The following is a 16,009-nucleotide window of genomic DNA, read 5'->3' on the forward strand; positions in this document are numbered from 1 at the left end:
CCCTCTTCTGAAAACACGAACTAACTAACACCAGGTCAAAAGCTTTAGCAAAATCCAACAATGAGGTACTGCCCTTATTCCTAACTCCGAAGCCCAACCCTCCATGCACCTCGTCATAACCCCTAGCAGTCACCCCAATATGGCCAATAAACTCGTTAACATCTTGTTGCTCCTCCTGAATACCATAGCTTAAACCCGTTAACATCCCGTGCCCTCGTACCCTTCCATCTATTCACATGAACACATGCTATATTAATCTCCCTCTTATGTAGAACCTTCCCTAATTCTATAAACTTACCCGTTAGTGTCCGTCAGTGTCCATATATTCAAGGACTCCACTCTCAGCCCATTGGAACCCTTACCCCCTTGACACCCTTGCCCTTGCCCCCTGGCCCACCCAAGAACATGACCCTACTCTACCATCCCTCCTAATAGCCACTACACCAACAAAGAAACTAAGGACTATAAATTAAGAATAAAACTACTACAAGTGCAGACAAGTGGAAAAGTTTCAATGTAGACTAAAAAAATTTCTTAATCTCACAAGATATAGAGTGACTCAGCTAATGGCAGAGAAAGGTAAACACGCAACAAAGCTATAAATACCCAAGATACAAATACTAAGCAGGATTCTCAATCCTCTCTGCTCATGAAATATAACTGTTTAAGCCAATAGCTGTGTAGATACTTGAAACCATATACGTAGTAATCTAGTGCAATACTGCAACATCTGATTTGTCAGGGTACCGCTATAAGTAATAATTTATTTGAGTTTTTGTTGATGTTAGAGAAAATGCATTGCCAATATAGCGGATTGTTGAAGTAGTTTTGAGCAATTTCTGTTCTGTCAGATATTCCAATCTTTGCTGTAGTGCTTGTATACTGTATTTGACATTTTTCTTTTTCTTAAAACATTGATATATATATATATATATTCCACACGGGAAGCATGAAATGAAAAAGTAAATTTGGGATCTATTAAGGTGCAAAATGAAAGGTGACCAGCTAGTGTTTTCATTATTGTCTATTAAGCTGTAATTTTGGAAATAAAAGATGCTTAAGAATGCAAAATAAAGGAAATGTTGAAATTTTCAAGTAAAAGATGAAAGATCTAAGGAGATTTGCAAGATTTGTGAAAGAGGATATGGAAATAGAGGCACCATCTTAGTTCTTGTTGATTAGTTCTATGTGTCTCTTTTTTTCTTTCGAAAAGACACCTCTGTAAGTTGACAAGTTCCGTTTAACAATTATATTCCGAACACCGTAAAACAAGCCAAGTTGATTCTCAGTTTGCTTAAAGTATTTGCTTTGATACCTCAATGTTAATTATTATGTGCTGTAGAAGAATTAAAAAGCTCATTTTTGTGGGTAGAAAAGGGTTTTTCTTGTGGGCATTTACATGTGAATTAGTAATCGAGAATTTGAATGCCATATGTTTTTTTTGTCTGAGTTACAGCTTGTTTGGATGGTTGTTACCTATCGTATTGTATCGTATTGTTACTTTAAATACAATATTTATTTTGATTGTTACTTAAATTTTATTGTATCTGGCGGTGATAAAGTACTACACGTGGAATATAAGACTGCTAACATGGCACAATACGTGAAAGTCTTGTTTGATAGAATAAGAAAAGGCACGGGAGAGAAACACCCACGAGATAGTACCGGGCCTAACATCTGGCAAAGAATGAATCAAGACAGTAAGAATGGAAGATTCATGAACCTTCAATTAATGAGGAGGGGGAATCAGAATCGTAAGAAGGGAAGATTCATGAACCTTCAATTAATGAGGAGGGGGAATCAGAATCGTAATAGAATTCTAACGAACAGTTACGATTACCAATTATAACGGATCATTAATACCATTAAAGCTCATAATTATTTAGCCATAAATAGAAGGAAACGTTATATGTGTAAACCTATATAAGAGGAAAGAATTTCACTTGTAAGGACATGTGAGACAATATTGGAATATATTCACTTTACTTTTCTGTTTTTCTCGAAATTCACTATATTGACTTTGCAATCAATTATTTCCTTATTTATTATTGTTATTTTCCTTTGATACCATTGGAAAAGTGAGGCAACACTTGATTATCAAAAGATCGTTTTCTTATAAAATTAATTTTTAACCGAAAGATATATTTTGGTTAAACAAATTAGTTCCGTTATCGGGAATCTAATAATTTTTTCACTTTCCAAATTCATTTTTCTGTCAAACAACCATATCGACTGCCAACGACAACAACTAACAGAACCAACAGAACCAGCAAAATCAACAAGAGGGTGGAACTCCAATCCCTTCACTCCAAAATTTTCCTCAACACTCCCAAGAGGGGTCACCTCAAAGATCAACATCACATACGAATATTCAACAAGGGGACAATCAAACTGCCAAAGATGCATTGAAACAACTAATTGCAGAACACGTCAACAATACCCTTTAAGCTTTTGTTAGTGGATTGCCAACTATACCACCAACTCCACCTCCAAACAACACTGCGACCATAAAAAACCCACGCTCAGGACTTGCTAATTCAGGCAGCAGAGGAACTCCCAGCGAATCTCGCGATGGGAGGTCAGGTACCCCAAATAATTCTAAGTTACAAAGTTTAGTACTAACTTTGAAGAAGCAGCTTAAGGAGCAGAATGATCGCATAGAATAAATACCTTGTATGTCACCCGTAATTAAAGGAGTGGATATTGACAAATGTTCACAATAGCCCTGGAAGCCAAGTGCCTCCCCCTTGCTGATTCCAAAAAAGTTTAAGATGCCAAATATTCCGAAGTATGATGGAACAACCGACCCACGAGATCATGTAACTGCGTTTACAACTGGTGCAAAAGGCAATGATTTAACCAAGCAAGAAAATGAGTTGGTGCTGGTAAAAAAATTTGGCGAAACACTCACAAAAGGAGCACTAACATGGTATTCTCTTTTACCGGAAAATTCTATTGATTCTTTTGCTGAGCTTGCAGATTCATTTATAAAATCACACTTAGGGGCTCAAAAAGTTGAAAAGAGGAAGGAAAACATCTTCAAGATAAAACAAGGAGATACAGAGCTACCCAGGGAATTTATGGATAGATTCCAGTGTTAAAGAATGATGTTACTGTGGGTACCCGATAACTGGGCGGCCATAGAGTTTGCAAGTAACTTAAATGAAAAAAGCTCAGAAGCCACGAGGAGGCTCAACGAAAGTTTGCGAGAATTCCCTGCTACAACTTGGAATGATGTTTACAACAGGTATAGTACGAAGCTGCAAATAGAAGAACATGTACGAACCTTACATGTGACCAGAAACTGAAAAAGGTCCGGTAAGAACATGTACAAACCTTACATGGGACCAGCGGGACGGGATTCACGTTCTAAACAAGAAAATATGAGGTACGGTTCTAGATCAAGAGACAGAGATGCGGGTTCATCATCCAAGTTTGGGAAAGAGCGAGATACGCGAGATAACAATGTTAATACAAAGGCAAAGATTGGCGATTAGAGTCATAATGTTAGCACTACTGAGTTGGTAGCTGTTTTAAGAAGTATGGGAGAAAAGTTGCAGTGGCCAAAAGAAATGAGATCGAACCCTAACAGAAGAAATCCAGATTTCTGGTGCGAGTTTCATAAAGACCACGGTCATAAAACAGCAGATTGCATATTGCTACAAGGCGAAATAGAGCATTTGTTAAAACAAGGTTATTTAACTGATTTGTTTAGTGAGAAGATTTAGCAAACGTATATAAAGAATAGAAAGAGCCACCAAAATCTCCATCACCAAAAAGAACAGTTACTGTGATAAACGGAGGAGAGGAGGTCAACGGTGTGACATATACAGCTGCAAAAAAATCAAAAGTCACGATTACCCACAAAAAGCGAGTTCGCCAAGTTTTGGAAGAATACAACATAACGTTTGATGATGCAGACGTAGATGGCATGATGATCCCTCACAACAATGCACTGGTAATATCATTACTTGTACATGATAGTAATGTGAAATGAGTTTTGATTGATCCAGGTAGCTCCGTAAATATTATTCTGTTAAAAGTGGTAAACAAGATGCAAGCTGATGACAAAATGGTGACCAAAGCACGGACCTTATGTGGATTCGACAATTCAAGAATTGTTACAAAAGGGGAAATAGTACTTACCATATTTGCAGAAGGAGTTGTCAAAGGTACGAAATTTCAAGTGATAGATACGGACATGACGTATAATATAATTCTCGCCAGACCTTGGATTCATGATATGGTTGATGTTCTGTCTACTTTACATCAGGTTATTAAGTTCCCTTCACAATGGGGGATTAGACAAATCCGTGGTGATCAGCAGTCTTCCAGAAGTATCAATTCAGTGGCGATTCAAGCATAAAGAACGATGTTGCAGACAAAAATAGCAATTACAGATATCAATTGAGGATTTAGCAACACAAACCTCAACTGGAGATGGGCAAATGGATGTAGATTCAAGGCCTGATATCATTCAAGAGCCAGAAGAGAATAAAAACATTAAAAAAACAATAGAATAACTCGAAGCAATGGTGCTGTTTATACATTGGTCGGACAGAAAAGTTTTTATTGGAACCAACCTGAGCGCAGAAATGAAAGGTAAGTTAACTGAATTCTTAAAAACTAACGCAGATTGCTTTGCTTGGTGGCATTCAGATATGACAGGTATACCACCAAAGGTGATGACCCATAAGTTAAATGAAGATCCATCATATCCACCTGTCAAACAGAAGAAAAGGAAGCAAGAATCCTTCAAAAATCAGGTGATTCAGGATGAGGTACAAAAACTTTTAAGAATTGGGTCTATACGAGAGATAAAATATCCTAATTGGCTAGCTAATACCGTAGTGGTACCAAAAAATAATGGGAAATGGCGAGTTTGTGTAGATTATACGGACTTGAATAAAGCTTATCCTAAAGACTCATTTCCTTTACCGCATATAGATCAACTAATTGATGCTACTGCAGGACATGAGTTGTTGAGTTTTATAGATGCCTATTCAGGGTGTAATCAAATAAAAATGGATCCTTTGGATGAGGAAAAAACTTCCTTTATTACAGACAGGGGACTTATTGTTATAAAGTCATGCCTTTCGGGCTAAAGAATGCTGGAGCCACGTACCAAAGGTTGGTAACAAAAATGTTTCAAGAACACCTGAGAAAAATTATGGAAGTCTACATCGATGACATGCTAGTCAAGTCAACACAGGTGGGGGATCATATCCAACATTTGTCAGATACTTTTCAGTTTCTCCGCAAATTCAATATGAAGTTAAATCTCAAAAAGTGTGCATTTGGCGTGTCTTTAGGCAAGTTTTTAGGTTCTTTGTTTCTAACCGAGGAATAGAAGTAAATCCTGCACAGATCAAAGCCATTGAAGAAATACCAGACATACTCATGAGCAAAAAAGAGGTACTGAGATTGACAGGTAGGATAGCACCTTTGGGAAGATTTATTTCTAAATCTTCGGAGAAAAGTTTTAAGTTCTTTTCAGTGTTGAAAAAGCAAAACCAATTTGAGTGAACTGAGGAATGTCAACAAGCACTCAAAAATCTAAAAGAATACTTGTCAAACCCACCGTTGCTGGCTAAACCAAAGGATGGAGAAAGGTTGCTCATCTATCTTGTTGTATCAGAAATAGCGGTAAGTGCAGTGTTAGTACGTGAAGACAAAGGTAAACAATCTCCAATTTATTATGTTAGCAAATCTTTATTGGATGCTGAAACTCGATATCCTCATTTATAAAAACTTGCTTTAGCACTAATCATGGCATCTTGAAAATTAAGGCCTTATTTTCAATGTCACCCTATCTCTATAGAGACTGCTTACCCCTTAAGAAACATATTACGTAAGCAAGAACTATCAGGTAGATTAGCCAATTGGCTATAGAGCTCAGTGAATATGATATAACATACCAACCTAGAACTGCAATAAAATCACAGGTTTTAGCAGATTTCATGGCAGACTTCAGCCCAAGTATAGTACCTGAAGCAGAAAAGGAACTACAGGTGTTCAATGGGTCTAATATGGGTACCTAGACCCTATTTGCTAATGGCTCCTCGAATATTAAAGGAGTGGGTTTAGGCATTGTTCTAATCCCACCTTCAGGAGAAACTATAATGCAGGCAATAAAGTGCCATCCCATTACTAACAATGAAGCAGAATATGAAGCTATAATTGCAGGTCTAGAATTGGCACGACAGCTTGGAATAGTGCAGATTATAATCAAAAGTGACTCGCAGCTTGTAGTTAATCAAATGCAGGGGACTTATATATCTAGAGAGGCGAGGATGAAACAATATTTAGAAAAGGCACGAGACTTAATCAGACAATTCCAATCTTGGAAAATCGTGTAAATACCCAGGGAGGAAAATGCTGAAGCAGACGTGTTGGCTAATCTCGCATCTGTTGCAGAAGTAACAAATTAAGAGAATGCTTCCATAATACATTTGTTTCATTCGATACTCGATCAGGACAGTAACGAGGTAAATTTCAATAATTTAACTTGGTATTGGAGAAATGAGTTCGTTAATTTCTTGTAGTACATGATTCTACCTAAAGATAAGAAAAAGGCTCAGTCACTTCGATGAAAAGCTGCCCGTTATTGTTTGGACCGTGGCAACCTGTACCGAAAGATGTTCGGTGGGCCTTTAGCAAGATTTCTCAGACCTTCTCAAATAGAGTATGTGATGAAAGAAGTACACGAGAGACACTGTGGAAATCACATAGGGGGAAGATCCTTGGTAAAAACTCTAATTAGAGCAGGATATTATTGGCCAAAAATTGAAGAAGATGCGGAAAGTTTTGTGGCCAAATGTGATAAATGCCAACAATATGGCAACGACATGCATCGCCCAGCGGAGCTACTACATCCGGTTATTTTACCATGGCCTTTTATGAAGTGGGGGATGAATATCGTCGGTCCACTACCACAAGCCAAAGGAAAGGTACAATTTTTATTAGTATTAACAAATTATTTTACCAAGTGGGTAGAAGCAGGTGGGGGAAAAAGAAGTCAGGGACTTTATTTGGCGAAACATTATATGCCGGTTCGGAGTTCCAAAAGAAATGGTATGTGACAATGGCCCGCAATTCATAGGTGCGGCAATCACAGGATTCTTTCAAAGTTAGCAGATTAAAAGGATAACTTCAACAACTTATCATCCTGTGGCTTATGGACAAGCTGAATCGACAAAAAGGTTATTATTAATAACTTGAAGAAAAGATTAGAGGAGTCAAAATGTAAGTGGCCAGAAGTATTACCAGGAGTCTTATGGGCTTATGAAACGATAACAAAAGTAGGTATGGGAGAGACTCCATTTGCACTTGTGTATGGTGCCGAAGCCTTAATCCAGTGGAAATAGGTGAACCAAGTATAAGATACACTCAAGCAACTAAAGAATTAAATGAGGAAGAGATGCGCATAAATCTCGATTTACTTGAAGAAAGGAGAGAAGCGACTCTAATAAGGATGGCAGTGCAGAAACAAATTATTGAGCGATATTACAATTGAAAAGCTCATCTTAGATACTTCAAAATTAGGGACTTCGTCCTCAAAAAAAGTTTTTTAATCAACAAAAGCAACCAATGCAGGAAAATTTAGTCCAAATTGGGAAGGACCTTACAAGATTCGAGGCATTGTTGGAAAGGGTGTATATGGGTTAGAAACAATGGACAACAAAGTACTCCCATCGAATTGGAATTCTATTCATTTAAATAAGTATTACTTCTAAAGGAAGAACCCCAGGTCAGGTATCATTTATGTGTGGTTTAGTTTTATTCGTTTTTAATTATACTAACCATTTTAGATGATAGGCATAAAGCTAGCCCACACCGAATGATGATATTAGACCAAAAAGACACGCGTGATACAAAATTATCCCCGGTGTGGGTTACAACCTTTCTGATGGAAATAAAAAGGGTTAAGCAATCATCATCTAAAAATATACCTCTGAGTCCCGTATGTATTTTCCTTTTCAGGAAATAGACCAAATGGAAGGAGTAATCAAGTGGTAGATATTTCATACTTCAAAGTTCTAACACTTGGGGGACTATAGATAGAAGGCAAAGAAGACAGCAAGTCAGAGAAGACTAAAAGTCAAAATTCAAGCCTGGATCACCCAAAAATCAGAAGTCAAGAGCCAATCAAGAGACAAGAAACAAGTATGAATAAAAAACTTTTGTAATAAGCTTTGATAAAGTGTAAACTCATGGGCATAAATTACAAGATCCTGCGAGTACTTAGGTTAAGGACAATGATTAGTTGTGGGTTGCAAGATATACCCTAGAATTTTTGAAATCTGTTATAAGAAAAATAATTATGAAAGAGTTGTAGATGTCGTACAAAAAGTTAATTGAATAGTTGTAAAATGCTATGTAATTTGAAAGTTCAAGATATGAAACTTCCTCAAATTATTCATGAAACTGCTTCAAAATATGTATTTTCCTACTTCTCTCATATATTTATACCAATATGAAGTTGAGACGTCTTCTTCATTAGTGTCGTTTATAAAAGGACCATCTTTTATAAAATTCGTGTCTATGCCAAAATCATGAAATATTAAAGCATTTTTAAATGCAAGTCAAAGATTTAAAAAAAAACTCAAACTAAAAGAAAGATCATATATTAAACTTGGGTTAAAACTAAGTATATACTTAGTTAAAACCAAAATGTTCAAACAAACCCCAAAATGAACCAGGGGTAAAAACTAACCATCCATTCCAAAAAGTAAAAAAAAAATTCTTACCAAAAGTTCCAAAAACAAACTAAGTTCTAAAAGAACACTAAGGAGTAGAATCCAATGCGACATTATCAGCAGCGGGAGAGGTAGAATCCAATAAGGCATCATCAACAGGGGGAGGAGATTCAACTTGAGCAGAAGAAGCTTGAATGCCAACTTCACCAGGAGTAAGTTCATCACCTTCGGGAATGCTGACCTTAGGTGAATGAAAGTCTTGATTTTGCTGAATTTTTTCGATTTCTTCTTTAGCTTTAGCAATCTCAGCATTGAGATCAAAACCTTCCTGGCTAGCCTCCATCAAAGACTCGAAGCTGGTTGTATGGCCCCAGAAAATTTTGCTAAGTAATTTAAGATTTCTTGGTGCCAAGGTAGGCTAATTATTTTATTTTGTGAGCAAATGAGGATTCATGATATAATGGATATCAATTGTATATGTTAATAAGCGTATAAGTCTAAGCCAAGTTGGAAAATTACATAATAGACTAAAATTCCAAATGAGTACGCACAAGATCCCACTTTGGACGAGCATATCTACAGATATATAAGGTTTTAGATGATTCACAGCCTATCAAATGAAAGTTCTTTGAGTCTAGTCTCTAACGCTTCAAACCGTCCGTCATTTGGACTTTCCTACAAGAAGTTATGACCAAATTACCAAAGGATGGTGGAGGACTGCGCGGATGCCAAACATCCAAGGCAACATTCAAAAAGAGGAGATGGAAGTGAAGTGCTGCCATAGCATCTGGGTCAGCATCTGGGTCAGCATCTGAGATCCTGAGAGGAGTGAAGTGGGGATGCAAAGCATCCGAGGCAGCATCCGAAATTTGGGTTTATAAACACAATTTCAGGATTTATTTTCCCCATATCTTTTGGACGACTTTTAGGGTTTTCCTCCACTCTCTCAAGACCTCCAACACCTTCAATATTCAAGGTAAGCAACCTCCATTAACTTGGTGTGAAATTCCATCATTCCTACACTAGTATTGATGAAATCTACTCATAAAAGACATAGATCTTCAAGAAATTCCTTCAAGAACTCAAAGGAGGGTTTGCAAGATTTCTTCCAAAAGGTAATTCCTATACCCTTAGACTTACATATATGGATATATTATGGGAATATGAGTATGAATTAAGTATTGTAACTCATGGGCTGGTGATTGGAAGCCATACCTGCCTAGCCTAGGTTGTGTTGGTATTATAGAGATTGTGAGATGGGTTATTGGGTATGATTCTTGGGTGTAATAGTATTATGTATACATGCATGTACAATTTAGATTTGTGGGAAGATTGTTGAACATAAATAAGTAAAGGTTGGGTTGGTGAATGAAGAAAATCTTGTAAAAAAGATTTGAAATCAAGATGCACAACTAGTATTTGATAAAATGCTCGAATGAACTAAAACCATGAATACCTTCCTAATTCGTGTTCAATTTTGTCATGTCTCAAAGTAGATTGGGATTGCTAGAATTTCTGGAACGTCGTAGTAACTTAAAGAACGCTTAAACAAGGTATGTATGTCTAAAACCACCTCTTCTTAGAAATTGAGCTCCCATGGTGTCCATGTAAAATTGTAAGTCCGGAATTTGATTGACGTAGTATTTGTTATTTAAAAAGAATTAGTGTTGCAAGAATATATGTGAAAAGTATGTCCCAATATGTACAATATGGTATTCTTGATAAATTGGTGATATGTGAAGAATGTGGACTATATGCTAAATTGCCTAGATTTCAAGTCAAGTTTAAATTGTGATTATTATGCCAACTCATGTGAATCTCTCTCTCTATGCTTACAACTTGAATTGCTCTTGTATATGCCCATTATCTTAAATTGCAAGTTTGATGTTGGAAGTGTAAGTGATGTAGAATGTGAGTTATGAAATGTAGCCTATTGCCAAATATGATTTGATAATTATGGCACTAAGTGCCTCTGAATTGATACATGTGGAATCCAAAGATTGAAGTGAGATGATTAACGGAAAAGGGTAACGTCTTGGTAAGATGGCTTAGCCGATCGGGCCGTGATCGGACGCCATGTTATGGACACATGGTGGTAATATATTGATAATTAAAACAGGAAAGTGAGAATAAAAGAAGGGTAACGTCTTGGTAAGACAGCTTAGTCGATCGGGCCGTGATCGGACTCCGCTCAAAGAAGCGGCGGTAATGTTGATGATGATGCAATTATATGGAATACCCCAATTTAAAATTTCAAAAATTATGTGAAACTATGTAAACCTCTTATATTGTTGGTTTTGATGCTTATTTGAAGCTTTGTTGTCCTTATGATTTCTTTTACTCTTGTATGGTTGTTCTTTCTAATTGGATGGTGTTTAGTTATACATACTAGTGCTATTCGATGGCACTAACGTCCCTTTTGCCAGGTGCGCTACGTCTTTAATTGGATGTAGGTGTTTCTATAGCAGGCAGTGTTGGTCGCAGCTAGTGCCGCATCATCCTTTCAGCTGACTTGGTTAGCCCCACTTCGTTTCGGGGTCCTGTTTTATCTGTATATCATGTCCTTTCTATTTGAGGTATTGCTAGAGCCTTGTTGCAGGCATTTTCATATTATTCTTCAGTTATATTTAGAGGGTCCGTAGACAGGTTGTGGGTAGTGTCGGGTATTGGAATTAGCGTAGAAATATTGATGTTTTGCAATGATGAATAAAACTTGTAATATCTTCAAAATTGTGAACGAAGTTAATAATGGAAATGATATGAAAATGTTGATACCATAATCTCCAGATAATAATATCTTCAGTTATATTCTCCAGATGAGTAATGTTGATACCATAATCTACGAATTTGAAACATTAAAGAGGGAATGACCCCGCCATTGAATCTGAGGTAGATTGCCCCAGCATTTGTTAGGAGAACGTATCGAGCCATGGATGGATTGGTAGAACTTGTTGCTAAGGGGAGTACCCTTGTTCCTTAATGTCTCTGCACCACCAGATCATATAGTATATCAATATGTTACCAACGTGCATTAGGGATGTGGAGTCGAAGGGCATCGATTAAGTTATTGCCCTAACAACCTAAAGTCAACAAGTAAGTCACTCCCTAGTACATCATTATAAACAACACAAAATTTTTACTTATTGCATGTCTACATCCTTATTGAAGAGTCCTCATAAACATGATCTTAGTAAGATGTGAGTCACAAAAACTTGTGTGTACCTACTCCTTGAAGGAGACGTGTTGTTCGTGAATCCACTCTATCATAAATTCTCTTATTTACATCCTCTTGTGGAATTAAGTTCTATAAATACGTCCTTGAATGGAGTTATAACTCTAGGATTAATACTTCCCACTTTCTTTCCTAAATTCTCAATAGGGGACTACGTCCGATGAGTTTGTTACAAAATCTTTTTATGGACAACATCTGCTCATTTGTGCCTATGGATGCACCTTCGTAAAGTTTACCTATGTGGTGTCAAGTTCCATGTAAAGCATCCTAGTGTTGTGATCCTTCTCGAGTCACTCTTTTACTCACTTGTGTATATGGATTATATGGTTTGAACAGTCACTCTACTCTCTTGCGAGTATCATCGTGAAAGCTTCTCACGTTCTAGTAACATAAGAGTATACCCTAACACCTATCACATGAATACTTGTCAATCGAAAAGGTCACCATGTGCATAAAGTCTCTCTGAAAATTGAGATCCTCACATCCTCGTCATAGGAAGATCTTGTGTCGCCATCTTAGTATAACTTTTGTGTCCATTTGGGACATCCCGCAGTAAGTATCTCACTTTATTACTAGTATTGTGGTTGCTCGTGGCGTGGTCATGTATTGCAGTTGGGAGTTAATATAGAAAAAGCATGTCCAGCTTATAACAAATGTTTATTTCCTCTTTACACCTCCACAACATGTGTTAATTGTGTTCCTTAGTTAGTGAATTCATTGTGCTAGTTTCCAAACACTTGTTCAATAACTATGAGAGAACATATCCTTCTATGTCTCATTGTAACACCTCCTTTCTCATAAAGACCCTTACTAGGTTCTCCGTCAAGACCAAGCACACCTTTGGGGGTGATTATAGCACAACGCCTGTTTCTCATGTTTTTCTATCTTTCATTAGCATCTGGGCAATTCTCAAGTCAAAATCCATGGAGAACTCATTATGAACATCTGCAAACCTTCCATTATTATTTTATACTATCTCGTTGGGTTCCCACCTTCTTCAAGTTCATCAAGGGTTGATAGCATGCCGCAATTGTTGAGATTGAATGATCTCCTTTCGATAATGGATTATCTACACATATGCTAGTCCAACAATTTGCTTATTAGGCTAACTCTCGCCTCTTGGTTTTGGGTTGACCAAGGAGAAATACACTTAGTAACACATTCATATGTCAAAGCTTTTCTCTCAGTCAAGTCTTATAGCGTCTCCCAATTTGGCTGGTAATAGCTGGTTGTATAGAAGTGTGTTGCAGTGCTTCATTGTGGAATAGAGTTGCCAAACATAATTGGATTTTTGAATTCTGGAGCTATACATCACGTGACTACATACAAAGATCTTCTTTCAAAAATTTAGCTTCTCGTAATCCCTTATATTACCACCCTTCCTAGTGGTTACTATGTAAAGGTTACTTCCATAGGCTCTCTTACTTTCTTTTCATTTACCTTGTATCGTGTGTTGTTCCTCTATATTTTTCAATATGATCTTATCTCATTTTCTCGACTAGCTATCCAATTATATGATTCGATCCAATTCACCTCACTTTTATGTACTCTACAAGCCCCTTTTTCTAAAAAGGACACTGGAAGTGGGTAAATTCCCCTTTATTATAGACTTCTAATATCTTCAACTCAATTTAAGCTTGTTGGTTCCAAATGGTGCTTTTTAGTTTTGTTGCCCTACTATCTATTTCATCTGATAACTCTCATTGTAAAACTCATTTTATGTTTTATGGCATCAAAGAGGATGTCTTATAGCATCGCGGATATGGACATATTCCTTTTGTTAGAATAAATGAATATTGCTGGTATTCCTTGTAGATGTTCTTCTAACAACCATTTACCTGCTCTTCTTGTCCATGTGACTAGATAACCTATGGTACCTTTCCCCAATAAATGCATTAAGACGTCTCATTCTTTCAAACTTATCCATGTAGGCACTTTGAGGCCTTGCTCTATACCAACTCATAATGGTTTTAAGTACTTTCTTGCCATTGTTAACGATTTTCTAGGGCTACGTGGGCTTATCTCATGGGTTTCAAAAGTAATGATTTCACCTAAGTTCAAACTTATATTGCCATGATTTCAAGCAAAAGCGCATCCCCTTTTCAAAAGTCTTAAATGGGTTGGATTGGATGGGTTACATAGCCTTCTGCTCACTTGGCTTCTAGGATTATTGACAACGTCATTGTCATGTGCGGGAAATTTTGCTATCCCTGGCATTTCACCTCCTTAAGGAGGATAGGAGTTTTAATTGTCTTTCCTCCTAGAGCGTTACGTCAACCATTAAAACCCCTCTAACCAATACGTGATTTCACCCCTATGGTATGAGTTCCTAGCTATATGGTTTCACTCGTAAAAAGTTGAGGTTAGATGCCTTTAGATTTTTGCACATATCATGAGCATATTGATTTGGAAGACCAATTGTTGTATCTTTAGTTCTCTCATATAGGGTCAATTATCAGGAAAGGTTCAGCTGTTTGAAACATGATAATCTCATAAGTATTCAACTTCTTTCCATCCTCATGGGCTTGTGGCATAGATTCCTTATGTGAGTCAATGAAAGGAGTGCAATTCAACTTCATGTATTTTGAATCCCATATCGCAATCAAGGTGCCATAGTATTCTCATTCTTGATAAACAGAGTTTCCCTACACTCCAGGAGACGACTGGGTCACGTACTTGAATATTCCTCCTTAATGATTCTTATTGCCAATGTACTAGTTACCCATACGCTTCATTTGTCTAATAATTGATGTCGTCACAATGATTAACCATGTCAGTATTGTTAGTAGTAATCTTCGTGTCTATTAGCATATAACCTCATGAAAGACTCTGCTCAGCACATTAATGGATTCCTGAATAATTCCAGCCTGATCTTGAACTCTGTTGTTCCTCATTGTATTAGATCCATTGGGTATTGTAGGTTCAAACAAGTCAAAGAGGAAGCTTCGCAGTGTGATCACATATATTTGATAGGTAATTTTATGGTCAGTTTATGATAGCACATCTTAGAGTAACTGTTGAAGGTCATCAAGGATTTAGTGTGAAGTGTTCGCCTAGAGATTTAGAGTTTTGGAGGGTGAACAGGTTATTCTCAACATTTTCCCCTGAAGATGTTTTGTGAGTTGATAATGAAGGTTGCATAAGTGTATTCCACATTAGGCCGCACTAGGAGTATGAAGTTTCCCCATAGTTGTTCGCCATATATTTTGTCTATTCACATGTCTATGTCTCAGAAGGTAGTTGGAGATCCTTTGTGTATCATTCCAGTGGAAATTATTGAAGGTGAAGTTAATGGATAGTTAGCTTATGCGAGGTATCTAGCTGTCATCCTTGTTAGATAAGTTTGGAGGTTGGAATTGTTTCCGTAAATGTGTTATGGTAAAGCTAGTAAGTCAAGGAGGCCACCTTGAAGGCCTAAAGTGTCGTGGAAAGAAAATATTTTCGCTCGATTGTATAACAATTGGTTTTGATTTGAGAGGTACCTTATAGGTGTTGTGATTTAAAAATGTGCAGTCCATGTTCAGGTATCATTATGATAATGTTGTGCTTGTAATTGTGAGATTAGTATTTTTGATATATACATTGTGGTGCTTTGTCGAGATGTAGATGAGTTGTTAGGATGGTCTTGGTGGTTCTCTGGCAGGTGGATAGGCCTAGTTACAAAGGAGACTCTGTCGAAATTTCTGAAAATTTGGGAGTTAGTCTAAATTTAGGGAATTGAGGTAGGTGAAAAAAGGGATATATTGTGTTATGCGTTTAGGGCAGACGCTACTCCTCATTCGAGGACGAATGATCCGGGGGGGGGGGGTCAGGCCCTAGAAAATATTTCTAAGTAATTTAAGATTTCGTGGTGCCAAGGTAGGCTAATTATTTTATTTTGTGTGCAAATGAGGATTCGTGATATAATGGATATCAATTGGATATGTTAATAAGCGTATAAGTCTAAGCCAAATTGGAAAATTACATGATAGACTAAAATTTTAAATGAGTACGCACAAGACTACACTTTGAACGAGAATATCTACAGATATATAAGTTTTAGATGATGCACAGCCTGTCAAATGAAAGTGCTTTGAGT

This window comes from Nicotiana tabacum, chromosome 18, assembly GCF_000715075.1.
Source record: "Nicotiana tabacum cultivar K326 chromosome 18, ASM71507v2, whole genome shotgun sequence".
Classification (NCBI taxonomy): Eukaryota; Viridiplantae; Streptophyta; class Magnoliopsida; order Solanales; family Solanaceae; genus Nicotiana; species Nicotiana tabacum.